This window comes from Anomalospiza imberbis, chromosome Z (genome assembly GCF_031753505.1).
Source record: "Anomalospiza imberbis isolate Cuckoo-Finch-1a 21T00152 chromosome Z, ASM3175350v1, whole genome shotgun sequence".
NCBI lineage: Eukaryota > Metazoa > Chordata > Aves > Passeriformes > Viduidae > Anomalospiza > Anomalospiza imberbis.
In genome coordinates, this window is record NC_089721.1 from 27,153,937 (window position 1) to 27,171,678 (window position 17,742).

At 36.1% G+C, this 17,742-nt stretch overlaps 1 long non-coding RNA gene across 1 annotated transcript; it reads left to right on the forward strand.

Moving 5' to 3' along the window:
- Positions 1–1,114: 1,114 nt before the first annotated feature.
- Positions 1,115–3,246, forward strand: LOC137464400 (uncharacterized). The gene is made up of 2 exons (XR_010994216.1): positions 1,115–2,000; positions 2,961–3,246. It is a non-coding gene; the product is annotated as an uncharacterized lncRNA (long non-coding RNA).
- The last annotated feature ends 14,496 nt before the right edge of the window (positions 3,247–17,742 follow it).

A 17,742-nucleotide genomic window follows, 5' to 3' on the forward strand; every position in this document is an offset into this window, starting at 1 on the left:
GTTGATAAGATTATTATTCTTCTCTCATTGTCATGCACATTCTTTATTTGTCAGGTTTGAACTAGTTGTGAATTAGCGGATAAAGGCCTGTTCCCATTTTGGACCTGTGTTGGATTGCTGCAGGAGGCTCACAGTGCGATGGATTTGACAGCTGCAACTCAGTCATTAGATGACAGCAGTGCACATCTCAGTGCCATCCAGCATAATTTAACATGAACAATCTGACATGCTTGGCAGATCCTTGAAGAAGGGGGAGGAATCCTTTGCTACCTCTGATTCAGAATGATTTCGTACAGCCAGACTTTTCAGAAGCAGTAACACTTACTAGCTGGCTAATGCAATGAGGCTGTGCATCATGATTTTTGTGTAAGTGCTACTGTACAAAACCAAAGCAAAAAACTTTTGCATTGCCAGTTCTCTTGGATCTATGTCTAAAAACCTGCACATTTTGTTCTTATATCTTCAACACACCTTCATCTAATTTATTCATGAACACTTCTCCACGCCTCAGTATCCTCTGATTTTCATCTTTTGGTGCAATGTAATAATTTGCTGTCCAGGCCTTTGTGCTTGTACATCAATCAGTCTTGTAACCATTTAAAAAACTAAGCAAATATATCTGACAATTTTTCACACAGAAATTCTGGGATGTTTGCTCAGAACTTTGCATTACAACTATTGTCCCAAATATTACTCATTTGAGCAAAAATCTTCCATGAAGATACATTTTTGTGAGAGAAGTCTGGAGTCTTCAGCTGGAGTCTTCAGGAGGTGGGAGAACATACTTTTTTATCCTATGGTTGGCAACGTGGAAAGATACTGTCAAGGAGAGTGAGTGTTTTCCTTTTTAATAAGCTGCAGATCTATGTGTACAGTTTGCTTGCTTTTTGCTTGTCTTCAATAACAAGCTAAGAGAGAGCATGCTGATGGACTGCGCATACACTTTCTCCAGCTAGACAGTCAAATTTGAACACTGTCCTATTTCTTGACCATCCACCCTTCAAATTAAATTATGCTGTATCTTGTCCTCAAAGTGCATACTCCAGATTGAATGAGAAATAGCTGACTAGTATAGTAGATAGGGGAGGCAGTCAGAGCTGACTTTCATTGAGCTGGTATTTGTCTATTCGTAGTCAGGGACTCCCATAACAGGACAAGTGAGTAGGAGGTGTGCAAGAATGACCGTACAAATTGACCCCTGTGAACCTGGTTTTCACTGTTCTAGCAACATATCAGTCTGGGTTTTGTGTCCTTTCTGTCCTTACTTGTTCTGTTCCCAATTTTGCCTCTAAAGATGTACAATTTTCTATGTAAGACAGACACTACTACTTAGAAATTGTCAGTTAAAGGAATCAAAAAGGTCTTAATATTATAGTCTTAATGTATTTATGTTTATATACATAAGCTCTTATTCTTAGGGTCCTCTGCATGTCATGGCCTAAACTTACCATGCAGTTTACTTTTAAAGAATTTCCAGTCTGCTAGAAATTGAAATGATTTTGATAAACAGTTGAGTTTTGAATGCTTATTTGAACTGACCCTCCAAGACTTTACTGATTTCTGGTTCCAATGTTGAACTAGTGTCTGTGATGGTGATGATGATGAAGGGTGGTGTATGATGTTGATGCTGAACTCTAAAGGATGAAGGCAAAAGCCTAAAATAACAGAAGGCCTTTGAGTACAAATTATCCCATGGCAACAAAATGACACTGCAGTACTTTCTGTAGAAAATTTGACCTTTTTGATGAGGATATGTCTAGAGATGAATAACAATATGTCCTTTGCCTTTCCTGTTGAAAATGACTGACCAATATTTCTTCCCATAGCATGCTCTCAGTGGAAGATAAAGAAGTGACAATGGAAGAATCTGAATAGCCATAAACCTACATGGAAAGAAAATTGGGAGTTATTACAGGCATGCAGACTATGCTCTACACTTTATGCACTGAGAGAACTGACTTACAGAACACAAATCTGAGAGTTTTTCCTGCATGACTGCAGTAAGGCTGTTGCATGAATGCATGGTGTGTAATGTCAGATCAATGAGTCCATCATCAGGGATATAAGTGTGTATTTCAAGACAATAATGGTGTAATAGTTATCCTTTTTATGGGGTGGTATCTGTGTTGCATTCTGTGGATATCTTACTATTGTTAGTGCACCTCTGCTTAAAATACTCTTTCAGCTGAGAAATCTGATTTAGGAGAAATAGCTACACAGTCAAATTGGTTATGGTAGAATGAGAAATCTGAATATTGACATTCTGTTTGTGAGAAATCAGAGAATAGTATGGCTTTCCTGCTTAATAATTTCAAAATATTTTTCCTTGTTTTCTTCATGAACATTCATCAAGTTACTAGGTTGTAAGAACATGTGACATATACTTTCTATCCTTTGCTTTTACAATTTATCAAGTCAAACATAAATCTTCCCGGAATAGCTCTGAATTTTTTTCCTTTGTGAAAAAACAGTGGTTTCTTGGGGTGAGAGATGTATATCACATTGGTTACTTAGAACTGAATGTACTAAACATGACCAACCATTCAGCTGGGTCCCTGAAGTCACTTGCTCTTCTTGGTAGAGTCCTTAAGACAACTCCTAAGAAGCACAAGGATATATTCTCACAAAAACTTCAAATTTGTTACAAACTGAGAACTTCCAGCTTACACCAAAGGCCTGGCAACTGCTTTCTTTTTCTTTGCTATTAGCTTTAAAATAGAAGCTGTCACCTAAAAAAAGAAAGCCAGATTGACAGCTCAGTGTTTATCTTTGCAGAGACAAGACAACACACATGTTCTCAAAACAGGTGTGGCTTTTGAAATGCAAGGTTTGAAAAGCTTTGAAGCCTTTTTAAAGGCTCGTAGAATAATTCTGTTCCATTACATAAATAAATCTTACCTCTTGCTTTGCTTCCAACACTTCCTCACAATCTTATTTATTGTTTCTACTCCATAGCATAGGCAGCTCCATGCCTCTGTAGTTCAAGGAATGAGGTCCATGGAGGAGGAATTCAGAAAAAACGAGACTTTTCCAGAGATCACATTAAGAAGAAGTGGATACCAGACAACTGTGAACTGGCTGATGGGAGAATGATGGGATGGGAGAATATCCTTATCCTTCCTTCAGTGATTTGATTATATGACAAGTCCATTCTCCCAAACATCTTGAGAATTTGTTACTATGTGATGTAAAAATTCATTTGGGATAGTGGTCACAGTGAGACAACAAATAAACTGTAACACCAAACATGGGGCTTGTCCACATAGAAGATTTTGTTGACTTTTTCTTCACTGTTCATATTTGAGTGTCACTTTTATTAGAACAGGCAAGTTTGTGTTTTCTTAGAGTGTTAGAGTTTATAAGCTACTGCAGGCATCTTCCTAGAGAACTCTTGGAAAATGCTAAAGAAATACCTAAAAGAATCTAATTTGAGTAGCAGGTGATCTGCAACATAAATTTGTTCTAAACAGCTGAGCACTAGGAATCACTCTGTTTTAATATCTGATGCGAACTTTTATATAAACAACTGCTAAGTTACAATTAGTGACAAGAGAGATTTTGTCTTAATATGGCTACTTTGTGTTTTGCTGATTATCATCCACAAATTCTGGTCTTTCTTTGCTGGCAAACAGTTCAAGGAAAGTGATCCATTATTGCTGTAATATTGTACTCTGATCAATGGACATAACTTGAAACTCTTAGAATAAATGCAAATAGAATTAATATCAAATTTTGGGGTTTTTTTTTGTTTTGTTTTGTTTTGCTTGGTTTTTTTTGTCTGTTTCTTTTGAGATTTTTTTTTTGTTTGCTATTGATAGTTCTTTTATAATATAAGGCATTTTGAATACCACATACTTTTATACATATATGAGTATATTAAAAAATAATAAAATGCCTCAAACTGTATAAAACTGAATTTTCTGTATCCTGAAACAGGTCAAGACATTAATTCAGAAACTCATGTTAAAACTCTAGTGAAATAGCCAATCACATGCTCTTAAAAAACCCTCAGTTTAGCATGATTCTTTTTGCTGCAGTGAAATTGAAATGTTGGAGAAGATGGAATGGTAGAAATGGTATCTATATGAGATAAAATTAGAAATACTTTTTATACACTACAAGTAGAACATCTCTGAGATCCATCTTTCAATGACTTCATTAGAAAATGCATAAGTGATATATAAGGATCAAACCTAGTTTTAGGACCTTGCTTTGCCACAGATTTTGGAAAAGAGGCACAAAAGAAAGGAGAAGAATGGGGTGGCTAAGCAGCCTGGCAGTTTTTGTCTGAGCTAGTTTAATGAGAGAAAGTGTCTAAAATCTAGTCCAAAAAGAGAATGAAGATACAGAGTTTAAAACTGGTGAAAGGAGAAACATCTGAAGAAGATGGTAATGGGTCAGACAAGCTAGCAAACAAAAAACTGTTTAACAGACAGCACTTAAGAGTTTGCAATTTTAAAAAATTGCTGGATTTTCTTGTTGTACTGCATGCTGTGACTCTCTCACAAATTGGCAATAAAATTACAGTGTTTCTGATTATTTTTCTTAGATACCTTATAAGAAAAACTTGTACTTTTGCAGTCTGTGGAATTATATAATTGCTTACCCTGCTATTCCATAGTGGTTTTTTTTACTGACAAACATAATGATAAATCAGTAATTTCTGGCATATTTTATTTAGACACTAATTGCTCTTCTAGCTCATTACTGATATTAATGATCCAGCAACTCTAACTGTTAAGGGATGAACAAGGCTGTAATCATGGTCCATAAGCTTACTACACTTTCAATAGATTTGAATGAGAATTAGAATATGTATGCAAATTGGTGGGTAAAAGGGATGGGAGTCTTTCAGCCTTGTTAAATCAATACATTTTATTGGAAATCAGTGTTAATTTGGATGGGCGTTTTCATTAGGAGCTGAGCAGTATCCTTGGCTTGGGCACCAGGTGTCAGTCTTGGTGCTGGTAGAGAGGAGAGACCTTTAAAAAGACCTTGTGTGGCTGGATTAGTGATTATTTCCCAAAGAATTCCTATGATGCATAGCAATGCATAGGAGGAAAAAAAAAAGGAAAAAGCTCCTTACATATTGTTACCAATACCATGAATGAACCGTGATACTTATGCAGATATGTTACAAAGTTTCTGTAGTGTCCTTCTGCACTTTCAGTCCCTTGCATCCAGCAGAAGAGGAGGAACATGAATTTCTGGACATGATGATATCTCCATACAAGTAGTGTTGACATGTTTGATTGAACATCTTATTCATAATTCTTATGAATACTTATAAAATAATATTTATTTTGAATAATTTGAATTTATGTGCCTACATCTGTCAAAAGCTAAAGAAAAGATAATTTCTTTCAATACAAAAGAAACCTGAAGAGTTTCATCAAAAAGACAGCATCCAGCATAACTCTTTGGAAAGAAAGTGACTTTGTACTACCTGACATCTTTGGTTAAATGCAAATATATTATCTGGTAGCTAGGAAATATAATATTTTAGGAGACTACTGAACAGCAATTGTTAATTAACCAAGCCAAAGAATTTGTTTGCAGGCTAGCTGCTAATTGGTGGACACAATCAGAATTGCCTTCATCAGCCATGCAAAAAAAAAAAAAAAAGTATAAAATACATTAGATAACATGATTGAATTCCACACCTCATTCAGGTTTCCAATAAATTTAAGTTCACACTACAAAATGAAGCTTAGGATTCCAATCAGAAATTGCTCCAGATTTAAAAGTAATAACCATATATTCATTGACTCAAATTTGATAATCTAACAAGACAATTGGAAAAAAAGATGGAACATCAGTCAGATGTTTGCAAAACTTATCTCATCCTTCCTCTGGGTCTCCTGTATCTCAATGCTTAAATTTCATATTACATAAATTATTTAGAGAGCTTGTCATTTCTCAACCTGAGAACTTCACTAAGACCTCTGCTCCTATGTTTCAACACTTGAATTCCGTTAGATGAGTTTGCTTCTTCAAAGTAACAATAAAGTCAGCTGAGAAGATAGCAACTATCTTAAACATATTATAAGGACATGTACTTTTTGCCAACACAAGTTGCTGTTGCATGTATGTGTCTCAAGAAGAAGGACTTTAAAATCAAATTAAAAATCATTGATATTTTGTCAAATTTTCTACTATTAGTACATGTATTCTATTGTAAACCACATTTTATTATTCTTAGTTTGCATTCACATTGTTTTCTCAGTCATTGATTGGATGGAAACAAAATGCAAAATATAAGTATTTAATATTAAATTTTTTCTTGAGAACTTCAATGGTTTAAATCAACTTGAACTGGAAACAGCATGAAATTTTCTTGCATGAGACTTATTTTTAATAATTAATATTATAGCCTGGTAAACATGCTATGAAATTTAATAAGCATCTTGATTATCTCATTTGGTGATGTTCTATGGAGAAGCAGAATATGTGATTTCATTCAGATATTGACCATGGACCTTTCTGAAAATAGCTGATCTCAAAAACCCTTCAGAAATCTTGGAAGAAGGGAGACCCTAGATTTGTGGAGGTCTTTTTATGTCATCATCTTCATTCTGATTAGTGTTTATGCTGAAATGCATGAAACTTTAAAGTTTAAATCTGAAAACCTGGTGATATTTGCAATGTAGACAAACACAACTCCCTTGCCATCTCCGATATTAAAGTTTGACTCATCTCTTTCTTGATGATTGTATACAATGTTCCAGTAATATCAAGAATAAAAAACAACTTTGCATTGGAAAGGAGATTTGAAAGTAAGGATATTTATCTAATGATATTAGTTAGCTTTGGATACAGTTTTGTACCCTACCACTGACTTTCTGTGAGTTTTATGTAACCCCAATTAATCAGTTTCTCAGTAATATTTGTGTAATTCCTATGAAAACACAGGCCTTCTGCCTTTTTCCCCTTCACTATCCTATCTAAGAAGTATATCTGAAGTGTCAATATACATGAAAAGATAGATGTGAGCATGGGGATATAGAGGCCTTGAAGATCATTAGCTACTTCATTAATAGGCATCACATTATTATTCCTCAGATGGGGAACAGGATGAACAGCAGCCGACATGCTGATATTTGAAGATTTAGCAAAATGTGTTATTTCTAGTACTATTGGAATGCAAAATTTATGAAACATCTTTTTGCCTACCTCTAAAAAAGTGTTTTGAAACCTCTGTAGAGAGAACTAGTAATCCATCTTTGTGTGTATCTAGTGAGGTTTATTGTTTGAATGCATTGCTCTTTCCATATAACACCACTAAGGTCTGCTGCTTCAGCAGTTGCTTACACCAATTTCCTTCCATCATTGTCCTTCTAACACTCATTCCAAACCAAAAACCATGAAAAATATCTGGGATAACTCCCTGTTTTGTGAAGCACTTCACAAAAATACACAAAGAATTATTTCCCTTTAGAGATCCCAAAGAATATTAAGAAGAATATTAAGGTGTTCATATGAATATGGGAAGATTTAAGCTGATTTTCTGAGAAGCGGAGTTCTGTCATGAAAAGCAAAAAGAATCCATTTGGAAAAAAAGATGATGGTGACAATAATTGCATTGTTCTTGGGATGGGGTTCAGACCACAGATTTTTGTCCAGAATCTAGAAAAAGCCACAGGAATCATTATTCTCTGTAGTATTAAGAAAAATGTGTGAAATGAAAAAATAGAGGTCTTTAAATAATAGAGGACATTTCTGAACCAGGCAAAGGGGGAAGAAGGAAATGGCTTTCTCTGATATGCAAGGCAAGTAAGCTGTGACTATGCATGGACACGAGGATGAAAATATAATATTTTCCTGGATGTAGATTTTTGGCTGTCAGAATCTGTCCTGGCTACTGTGCCACAAATTTACCTGTGCTGATCATGCATGGGATTAATGGCTGAGGACAGAATGTTTTTTTAAATGTGTCTGAGTTCAAGGCTTAACTTCACCATTCATAAGAGGCAACAATTCTATTTTCTGCAGCCAATGAACCATTTCTTTTCATCAGCCAAGTAGAAGTGCAAAGTGTAAAGATATACCTTACAGTGACTAAGCAGCTTTTAATTTTTGTTTTTCTATTTGTTCTTTTACTCCCATGACATAAAATGTAGATTTTTTTCTGGTTTCTTGGTTTTTTTGTTTTTTTGGGGGGGAGATGGGGTGTCATTTAGTTTTTGTTCTTGTTTTAATAGGAAATTTAGTATAGAAGATTACCTGAATAGATAGCTTAGGGACAGAGCTCTTTTCTAAGGGTCCTCTGAGAGATGAAATTGGCACCAAGAGATGAGTAACTGTAGGAAAACAGAAGGTATCTATGAGAAAGATGAAACTGTATATAAACAGATGAGCATACATTAAAAATGAAGGGGAGTAAGGGAAGTATAGAAGGATTTAAATAACATGAGATAAGGATGTACATAATTGTGCAATATATTATCTTATTCAGAAAAACTGAAGTAAGGAGTTATTTTGTTGGTTTTTTTTTCCTTTCATATTTTATTCTACCACAATGGGAGAATGACTGGGGGAGAGGTTTTTAAAACATCGTAGATGGGAAGTAGCATGATTTGCCATTGCTGTGGAGGTACAGGACAAAGAAGTGAAGGAATCTGATATGACCACCAGGTTTTGACTTGTGTATCTTTAATGTTGGATGAAAATGTTGCCATCTCTTTTCATGTGTTTAAAAGTGCTTTACAGCCTATGGGGATTCTGGAACTAGTCATTGTGACTTACTTTCTCATTTTTGTGTACTAACAAAAATGGTGTTACTATCCAGTTCCTATACTTGCACATCATGCTTAAGTACTCATATACGTAGGCAGATCTTCTTTTGAGGCCTCTTGTTAGAACACCTGGTAGGCTCATACTAAGTTAATGACTGAGTGCTATCCTAATTATTAAATGAGCAGTCAGTATGCATCAATTCTTTCGTTAGTCAAAAGAAGGGATGCACCATCCAGACACTTGAGTTAGTAGGAAATGTTGCAACGAACACAAGGGCCTCAAAACATTCTTCTCCCTTGTGCTGTGCAGGTGGGGAGAGAGTGCATCTACGGAGAAGAGTGTGAGGGAACATGAATGCAGAGGTAAGTGGAAAGACACACTGGAAATGGGACAGCTGGGAGAGATCTGGTTAGAGCTTTGTAAACGTGTGAAACACTGCATTAATACAATTAGTTGGCTAGTGTCACAGTCCTCTGTTACAATGTATAGCTGTATCCTGACAGTGCAAGGGAAGGCAAGAATAGAGGGTTGTTTACTGACAATCACCTGATAAGGTAAGGGTTTGTTTTTTTCCTATTTAAAGGAATTATTCATTACCTGATGCTGTTCAGATCTGCCAGAACTTCTTGGGGAAAACACACCCTTAAAAAAAGATTGTTAAGAAATTATTAAAGGTTGAAACTTGTAAGATTCTGAGGGGATTTTTTTTTACTAGTAACTTTAGTAAATGATTTTGTACTGTGAGACTTTTGAAATTTCACAGAAAACACCAAAGACTTAGTTCTGCTGAGGTTTACAGTTAAACTGATGAATCATCTATATAAAAGATGAGAGATTGATAAAAGTTGCAAAATCCAGGTACAAATTTAATTTTCTCTCTAGTTCAGTCTGGGAGAGGGGAGAAGGAGCAGGTCATCTGTGATAGGGATCCATTTATGGTGGAAATATTGTCATTTGGCTACAAAAACACAGATGAATGCAGCCTTTCCAGCTTCAGTGAATAGACACTAAAATATGGGCAGATCCATATACTCCTTTAAGAAAAGGACTTGGATCTATTCTCATCTGTTTCTGGTTTGCAAGGTCCCAAGAAGTCCCTGGCCACCTGGAACTCTACAAACAAATTAAACATTGGTTTTGATTTGAATCTACTTCAGTGCTGAAAGCTTAAAGATGAACAAAGCTCAAAATAACCATGGTAGAGGTAGGCAGAGCCCGATGCAGTCACACAACAGACAAGGACATTTCTCTGCCAGATTAAAAACTAATTTGCATGACTAATACATGCAAAGAGTAGTATTGACCCTTTTCTGTCCTGCCTTGTCCATATGAGCTATGCAGGCTGTCTGTAGAAACCATGCAGAACAGTATTGGAGATATAGAGACAGTGAAAAGTAACTTACAGAAAATCTTTATTTCAGATGGCTGCCTTTCAATAGTAACTATTTATCTTCTAATTATTAAGAAAATACATACATATTTAACTTCCTATTATGCTGCCATGGTTCTTGGTTTTAAGCTATATGATCCCAAAATTAGCTTTACATTTTACTGAAATTACTAGATCAAGGGAATAGATGGGATTAATATTTTCCTGCAAAGAATTCATATATCTTCTGTAAAAGGGTCCATTTCACATTCAGTAGCAAACTGCTATAGAACATTGAACTTTTGAATCCTGTGGTGTTTGTGGTGCTTCATTTTGTGTTTATGGACTCTTCCTGGTGGAGGTTTCTTCTGTTTTATTACTATAATAAGCAGTGCTCTTACAAGGTATGGAGTAATCAAATATCTGAAATGGAGGTTGGACCAAACTATTGTGGTAAAATATTAGCAGTTTCCAAATCTAGATTTTTTTTCTGAAGGTGAGAGAACAGAGGAGGAAAAGGATATAGCTGTAAGACTTCAATTTATCTTGTTTTTCTGTGTAACTTAGAGTTCTTGAAGAGTTCAGGTGTAATCACAGCCTTCTGTTGCAACAGGAAGCACCATCTGCTGAGGCATTCTGTAAGCAATATAACGTCTCTCCAGAGACAGTTTAGCATTCAATTCACAGAGAAGGATGGCAGGAACTTGTAAACAAAAGAAAACAACTGAAGCAGTGAAGAATGGGCAGTGCTCTGAAGATTCAGTATGTTTCTTTACAGCCAAAAAATCCTGTATTGCTATAAAAGCCTGGCAGAGCTTTCTGATGTATTAATTGTGGTGGGGTTTTTTTTCCACCCTCCCTTGTTATTTGAAAGCCAAAAAGTAATGTCGAAATACTGTTTGTTGTTTTTGTTTGGTTTTTTCCACTGAAACCCCCAAGTCTGTATGAGTCTAGCCCAAATTATGTTGAAAGTAAGTATTATTTAAGGAAAGGGAGAGAAAGCTTTTAAATGCAGCTCAATAGTCATTAAATAGGTATACTCATGAAAGTATTTGCATTGACTGTCAATGAATATAAAGTTATGAAGTCACTTGGCATTCCAAGTGAACAATAGCCTTACTAGTTGACAAATGCCTAGTATACAGACTTTTTATATGCTATAAAATATTTTAAAGCAGACCAGAAATGTAGTTGTGGTATTGGAGGGATGGATTGAATGGAAACTATTTCCTGTTTTGAATTAAATTGAAGTATCAGAATTACAGACAACATAACCATAGGAGTGTCATGAAGTATAGTTCTCATTGGTCTTATGTTTAAATGTAATGGATGACAAATATAAGGTACTGCAACTTTAGAACGTGACATTAGAGTTTATAGCTTCTCCAGAATATCTAAGTCTCCAGTTGGCCTAGTATCTATCCTATCAAACTATTTTAAAATAACAAAATCTTTATTAGTCACTGTCTTGTGTAAAGCAGATATTCAGCTTTCAGGAAATGTGAACAGTTTCCATTACATGGAAGCTCCCCTAAATCTTATCCATAAGGAAAACAGAGTTGAGACTATTGTCTGTCTGTCTGTGATGAAAGAGGCACATGTGAACTGAATGGCTTTTGTCTGTTTTTCTACCTTACACATCCAGAATACATTAGATTTGAATGACAATAGCTGGAGAGAAGAGAAAGTAAAATAAAAGGAATATATTTGTTAATTAATTTCTAATTTATGATAGTTATGTTGTATTAGGTAAGGCAATATCTCCATCGTTCTGGTGCAAAGTGTTGGACATAAAGGAGTCCAATATATACTTTTCTATGGAGATAGTGTTGAGGCTGTTTTGTCACTAAAATAAGAGAGAATCTAATCAGGAGAAGTTATATGTGATATAGGTGGCTTTAAACTAAATTCAGTATTTTAATTATGACATAAAACACATTGTTGCTGGAATGAGCTTTTAAAAATTGCACCCTTATTTTCAAACTGTGCAAATTACCACAAGTACCTGAAAGTCCAAGAGGGTTATATGTTGGTGCTCTACTCATGGATGAAATTTGCTCATAAAGTATTTATATTTTGTTAAACCTAAAAGATAAGAGGTACCTTGATTTTGGCCACTAAGATTTTGTGCTCTAAGATGCAGAACATTTAGTCATTTTTATTTTATGATCTGTTGAGCCCTCAGGGCTGCAAAAAGTCTCACTGATGCAAAGGGGACCATGTATCCTCACTTACAAAATGACAACAGTAGTGACTTTTACTAAAAGATGTTTGAGATGGAAACAAGGAGGGAAAACATTAAGTTCTAACTATTGGCAGAAATCAGCACTCTGTGTTGGGGGCGCAGAGGAAGTACAGATTAAAAAGCATAATATGATTGACATAATCATCTGATTCACATAAATCTTGTAAGAAATGAGAAGGAAGTATAGCATTCAAATCTACCTCCCCTTCCCTCAGATCTACTGTGTTGATTCAACCATAAGTGGGTATCCAGTCAAGACTGAAGCCAGTATTGATAACCACCTTTTAAGAAAAACTTACTTTGCTGTGTAAATAGTAATAAACAATCCTATGGAAACTGGAGAATCATATTTGGAGAACAAAGCTTTTTGTGCCCAAGTCATAGAAGAATGGAAGAATTTCCTATAAAATCAAATCAAAGTATTAGAGAATTAAGACATGGTGGCCCTCTAATTTAGTAATCCTTTCCAGAAGAACTTCAAATTTTTTTTGGTCTTGGTACATGGGAATAGATCTCTGTTTAAATCCATGGGGGTCTTGCCCCTTTATTTTTCTTGTGTACCAAGGCTTTCTGTAAGCCCTGGGATATATAACTGGAAAAACCCTGAAACAATGTAATGGTTTCATATTTACAAAAAAAAAGCTATCTACAGGACTTAACCCTAGAAATTAACTGTTTCTGGACAGCTGCTTAGCACTACCTGTAATGCCCACTGTCAGGCTGATTTCCTCGTTCTTAGAATGGGTGACTAAATTATGAAAGATGCAGTAATCTCTTATGTAGATTTAATATGAAGTGTAATTTTCCCCTGTAAAGAGGACTTCCTGATGGATAATAGCAAATAAAGATAATAGGTTCTTTGCCTAGCTTTCTTAGACTAGCTGTAGCCTAACATGCAAAAAAAGAGGAAAAACCCAAACCTTTTAAAATATTTTTAAAAGGGCTTATTTTGTAAGTCTGAGTCTCAGACTTCCAAAACCCTGCAGGCATTGTTTAGCATTGTTGGTACTAGCTGTCCTGTCATAAGTTCACACTGTGAACTACAGTATCCTGGAGTCCTACTGTGTATAGCAGTAAAGCGGTCAACTGTTTAAGAACAAATGCCTTTAGAGACATGTATAAAGCATTCTCCTAATCCTCTTCTTACTTGGTTTAGAGATATCCATACAGAGACCTGCTTGTTCTGTATCTAGAAATTCTCCCGTTGATGGGTTTAGGAATTATATACATTTAGGTTTTAAGGCTTCAGATTTATACTGTTCATTCTATTCTGCTCTCAGTAATCCAGCAATATGTCTGGTCTGCCATCTGGAATGACATACTGGGGTATCTTAAATAAGAGGAATTTGCTCTTTGTTGGATTTTGCACTGTAGACCTTATAGTCAAGGACCTAGTAAAACATCCTTTCCGTCTAGTTGCATGACTTGTTTCATAACTTTAAATCTTTTTCCTGCTGAAGAATGACTTCAATAAGAAAAGCACACTTTGAACAAGGAGTCTAACCCAATATTATATGAAAGTGTCACCTACCCTAGTTTTAAATAACACCTTACTCTGCTGTTGCTTAAGGAGACTTGAGACCATGACTGTGTTGTAAGCTGTCTACTATGTGCATGTTGCTTTATCAGGAATATCTGCAGCAATTTTTCAGTCATGAAGTTAATTAAGTGAAGAGGATTTACAGGGAATACTTCCATTTATGTCTTGCATCTGGAAGAGAGAGACAGAGTTAGCTTTTAGAGTTAGACAAAGTTAAATTAAAAGCTCTTAAATAAGCAATAAGCTGTGAACCAAACCAAAATAAAAGCCTCAGAAGCAGCACTCTGTGTTGGACATGTCTTGCCAATCTGTGCTAAAGCATTCCCCACTTCCCTACTTTCCATTATCTCTATGATAGGCTTCCTGCTGATACACTGCCAAAGTTTCTCGCAGTTGCTGAGAGGGGGTGGGGCCCAGAGCTGTGTGGGCATGGCCAACTCATTATTTGATACCACACCTGTCATTGCTGGGAACACAGCTTCAGGGGGAATGAACTGCCACCACGCAGTGAAAGCCGTGCCATTTTGTTCCTCTTCCCTGTGGGAGAATGCAACTCCAAGTGATAAGCACAGCTGAGCAGAACAGAGCCGAGCTGAGCCCAGCGCAGGCAAGCCAGCTAATGCCGAACCCAACAGTGTCCGTGTGCCACAGGTGCCACAAGGAGCCGTGATAGAGTGGAGCGATGTGGACAATCTGGCTTGGGGAGGTTGGTCCATAATTTTTTCCATTGGCTCAGTGAATGGGAGTTTGTTACTGTAGGGCTGTGGTAATGTCTGCCATTTTCTCCTTTTTTGCAGGAGGCCATGTGGTGCCAGCAGTGGCAATGACCAACAAGTTGTCTTTGTCTCAGCAGCCATACTGGGTCAGGGTGGTGAGCACATTTTTGTGTAAATCACTCTCTCTTTTGTATACTTTTATTATTAATGTGTTGTTGCTGTTCCTGTTTGTTTCTTGTTATTTGTTTTCAGTAAATTGTTATCTCAGCCCATCGTCTCTGCCTATGTTCCTCTCTCACAAGAGGGAGATTAATTTGGAGTTTAATTCCCAGCTGATTTTAAACCACAACATTTAACTGGACTGTAAGAAAACAAGGGCATACACTAATAAAATGAGAGTATTTCAGACAAGTTTTATTAAATTGTTTTTCTGAAACACAGAAAAACTGAAAGCTGATCTTCAGTGCAGTATATAAATACTAACAATCAAGATTTAGCTGTTTTAACAGGGATTACTCCTATGGATTGATATGTTTGTGCTGGCCTAAGGGAGACTTTCCAGGAAGTAACAAAACCTCTCTAAGCAGTCAGAGGTTTCCTAAACTTTTGCATCAAGAGGAGCCTGAGAAAAAAATCTCTGATAAGAAAGGGATGAGACTACCCAAACAAGCTCTGCTGATAAACTGATATTGTGTTGTATGTATCTGTAAAACTGCATCTCTGGAAGAAAGGAAATACAAAAGACTGAAGATCCTCCTGTGAGCAGATGTGACTTTAGATGTTTTTTCTTGTTTTTTCTTGGCTTTGACTTGTGAAAAATCTCACATATTAGAGAATTGTCCAGCCCATAATACCATGCAAAAACACACAGCTGTGCCATTAATGGTAGAAGCAGAAATAATAAAGAATATAAGCGTAATAAACATTCCACTAGATGGATTCATAAAAATATCAAAACATTAAGTGGTGTCTGCAGCACTTAAACATTTTCTTATATGAATGAATGGAAGAAAAAACCTCTTGAATCATGGGGCTGTTGCACATATAAATTCTCACTTCTAGAAGACCTTTGCACATGTCTTCTGTTTCATTTATATTTTTAGCCTTCCTTTGAAGATGGATCCCCTCAGACTCATGCCTTTTTTTATCATGCGTATTTCATTAGTGTTAGTACTAAAAAATTGCAAAGCTTACTGTGAATTTTATCTTTTCTAACAGTTTTCCAACCAGAAAACCAGAAATATGACTTTGCAGATAGCGAACAGGAATCTCTAGAGTACTAACAATTTGAAGTGCATGTTAGTTTCTCTATTACTTGATCAATGCTGTCACTAATGCAAATCTATTCCCACAATGCTTGGAGTGTCATTAATTTTATGTTGTTTACGTACTCTTGCCATAAGGTTAAGCAATTCCTACTATTAAGCTAGATGAAATTGCATTACCTTAATGAAATGCACTTTACTGATAAAGAAGAATGTCACTTTCACAAGTGGAAGTGCTGTTAGCAAATTTTTACGAGAGAATTCCCAAAATCATATCTTAATTGCTTGGACAGCTGTGTAGTTTACATAATGAGCAAACAATGCCAAGGTTTTTTATTTTCTTTGTCAGCTGTATTGGATGTTAGTATGCGTGGTGGACCTTTTTTAGGCCTTTTATTACTTGATTGCAAATCATTCTTCATTGCTGCCCAAATTTATGGAAGGACATTGCTCCCTGAGGTGCCATATCCTTTCAGGTCTGTAACTGAACATGACTGATGGCTCCAGTGTAACAGTTGCTTATTACAGCGCTCACTGAGCTATGATTGCTCCAATACTTTATGTTGGCAGATGTGTTTCCCTTGGAACAGCATCTCTGAGACAGAGGTCATTGATCAAACCCCCCTCTGGCTGTTCCATTATGTGCAAATTATTGCTAAAAGCAGAGAGACTGAGAAAGAGCGAGGGTGGGGGGTGGATGTGCATGTGTGTATGTGCACACAGGCTGCTCACTGCAGAATTGAGGGAAAGGAAAAAGCTAACAAAATGAAGAAGAAAAAAAGCTGTATAACTGGAAAAAATGTTTTTATAATGTGATCAGATGAAAGAGAAAGAAGGAAAACTATCATTTTGGAGGAAGAACAATTGCATAAAAGGGTAGCATTTTCTTTTTTAACTGACAGTATTTTTGTCAGTGCTGTATTAAGTGTGTGTATTTTTAGTGGTGGAATGAGTTAATGGATAAAGCGTTATTCAGTGTCTCAGACACTTCTATTGACACCTGTTAAATAAGGAGGAGAACATTTATTTATATGTTGGAGAAGCCCTTGCTACATAGTATTGGACAGCGACTGAACTGTGCACCAGCTCCAAAAAATCAGAATGGACACAAGGTTGTTGAGTTAGGTAAAAGACTGTCTGAATGAGACTATGAAGACTCACTATCATGATCACTCTAAAAAAATAAAGGGTGCTTTGATATGACATGGCTGGTATTGCACAGAAAAGAATAATATGAGGATTCTGTGAACAACTTATACTACAGGGATGGGCTAGCAAAGCTTTGTGAAATTTTAATATAAACTTTAACCAGAAAGTCTGTTGCTCCTCACCTTGCCTCACCTCGCCTCACCTCGCCTTGCCTCTCCTCTCCTTGCCTTGCCTCGCCTCGCCTTGCCTGAAATCATGGAGGAGTGTTTTTGCTAGTATCCAGTTTCCCAGGCTTTTTTTTAGAAGATACTAAAGTTCCAACAGATATATAAATAAAAATGAAAGTGAGTACTCAGTGAAATCCCATGCAAAAACAGATTATGCAGAAGAGAGTTGCTGAGTTATTTTATATCATTTTCTAGCTGTACATCTATTACCACTGAGGTTAACAAGAAGCAAAAAATGCTAATTGAAAGAAAATCAGTTTGCAACCTTTCTTTCAGTCATCAGGATCTGTTCTATGAATCTTCATTCATGGAGACAGCCAAAATTTAATTGAATGAGGTCCCAAAAAAATTGGCTTAAATTTTTCCTAGTTTGAATGAGCGTGTAAATCAAGTCGGACTAAATAACATGCAGAAGTCTCTTTACCTCTAAGTACTGCCATAGCTGGATGAGGAATTTGTTGCGCAGAATCACAGAGCACATAATGGGTGAAGTTG